We start from the raw sequence: 2426 nt of genomic DNA, 5'->3' as shown, positions 1-2426 counted from the left end.
GAGGATGTATAATCCATCCTCCAACACAGGCTGCATGGTCTTTCAGAAGAGGAGCAAAAGATGAGCAAAGGATGTTATTAGGCACTCAACCAGATGATTAAGGGTCCCTTTGCAAAAACATTATTAATAAAGAAGTAGTAAAGAATTAGTAAAGGAATAAAGGAGTTACTATTGCCTGGAGCTTGATGCAACATTCAGTGAGTATAAATGGAATTGTTTCATCTTAACTCACTGGGCATGGAGATGAAGAAGGATTTAATTACCTTCAATAGGCAAAACCAGAAGAAGAATGTTGAAAAGTATAGGTAGCTCCAGTCAATTATCTAGGGCCAATGAAAGGTTAAGGCTAAGCTTAAAAATAAAGCATGCCAATTCTCTTGGCTTCCAAATAGAGGCCACAGCAGGTGATTGCGCACCAGATCATTGGAGAGTGACAAAGGGCTCCAGCTATAAATCATCTATACTTATATTTCAAACATCATATGTACCAGTGATAGACCGAGTGATAAAAGCCTTCTTAAATCAAGTGGAATGTGACATATCCAAGAAATACAGAAGTATAGGCAGATGCATGGCAGAATCATAACCTTAATTCATTAGGATCCTTTGGTTTTGTGTCTGGTTTGATGGTTTTGCCATCCATCAATCCATTTCAAGCTATCACGGGTGACTAGACAGTGCTGCATTAATTCTGCCAGTTTTTTTCTGGAAATACAAAGTTTGGGAGAGAAGAAAAGGTTGCTTATGTTTCTCTGATTACTAGGTTTTGGCTGCATATGTATTTTTTCTGATTGTACTTTTTACAATGATATGAAAAATAGGGAAGCAATACAGCTTCTTTAATCCATAGTTCCTAAAATATCTCATCATTTTGATAGGAAAATATTTAAAAGGGAGGTTATGGAGAGGGAACACCTGCTACTATGCTAAAAGTAGCCAGCCTGGAGTATTTCAAATAGTTTTATGCAAAGCAAAAATTGGGGAAGCAAGAAGAAATTCCAGAGACTTTTGCAGAATAAATTTAAATATGTCTCCTTCTCAAAGAATGCCAAAGAATTGGAGAGAAATTGGCTCTGGGCTACAAAAGGATGTATTTCACACTTGTGAATCACAAGCCAAAAAAAAGGGTGGGGAGAGAGAAGGGGGGCAAACCCAGAATCTACTCAACATCAAAATAGAGTTTTGACATCTCAAAACTCATCCCATTATATAGTAGTGTATTACGTGGAACATTTATTTTCTACAATGAAAGTGTCATTAACATCTTTTTGTCTCAGTGTTTCACCCATGCAAAGGTCATTTGTTTGTTTTTTGGGGGAATATTTGTTACAGAGAACAAGTTTAGCCTGCTCCCATAATTATTTTAATATTGCCATAAGTTTGCATTTGCCATCATATAAATCATATTGGGCAATAAAAATTGTGCTTGTCAAGGAATGCATGGGAAAAGGTGGGTGTGAAGAGAATTCCAAAAGGGTAAAGTTGATGGGGGAGAGAATCAAAAGTCTTAAGTCTAATCCTTCAGGGAGCTCTTAGGCATAAACTCAGGTTCAATATTTATCTCAATGCATGGTGCAGGAGAATATTGTTGCTTCTGAATAGTCTCTGTGATTTAGAGCATCCTTTTGGTGTTTATCTGTCATTTATTTAACCAATTATGTTGGGCTCATTCGCTCTTTATTTTCACTCCAACCCTTGGCAACTTAGGGATGTGCTTACCTCTCCTTCCTTGCTTCCTTCACTCTCTTCTTCCCCAATGCACCGTCAAAGAGCAAAGCATCCGCAAAATACTTTAATACTGAAAAGTGAAGGAAGGAATCTGGCAGCACACACCTTCACACCAAACCCCTACACAAAGACTTTGCAGAAAGCAGAACCAATTTTGGCTGCTGGTGCAAATTTTGATGCACTGTCAACAGGAAGGAAGGAAGGAAGGAAGGAAGGAAGGAAGGAAGGAAGGAAGGAAGGAAGGAAGAAAGAAAGAAATTTGGTTTTTCATCTCCTCCTCCTCCTCCTCCTCCTCCTCCTCCTCCTCCTTCTCTCTCTCTCTCTCTCTCTCTCTCTCTCTCTCTCTCTCTCTCCTTATCCTGCCCTCGCCCTCTCCCCCCTTTCCCCTTATCGCTGCTCCTCGTCCTCTCGGTCTTGTCCAGCTCTCTCTCTCCGCCCATCTGGAGAACTCCAGCTTCCGAATCTCCTTTCCCGCCATCTGCTTTTTCTTTTCAGCACCGCTACTATAATGTACCTCCGCACCACTAGTTATGATAGTATTAGTCACGGTGTTATTATTTTATAACTTTCCCTTCTTCCCGCAGCAACTGTTGAGGTCGGGATGCGTGAAAGAGAGGGGGGGGGACACCGATTCCAATTATTCGATACTTGAGCGTTTGGAAACCGCGGCCAGCCAACGGGAAGCAACGTGGAAGTGG

Source organism: Protobothrops mucrosquamatus, unplaced genomic scaffold (assembly GCF_001527695.2).
Source record: "Protobothrops mucrosquamatus isolate PMUCROS unplaced genomic scaffold, P.Mucros_1.0 scaffold305, whole genome shotgun sequence".
NCBI classification, from domain to species: Eukaryota; Metazoa; Chordata; class Lepidosauria; order Squamata; family Viperidae; genus Protobothrops; species Protobothrops mucrosquamatus.
Note: the sequence above shows the minus strand (reverse complement) of the source record.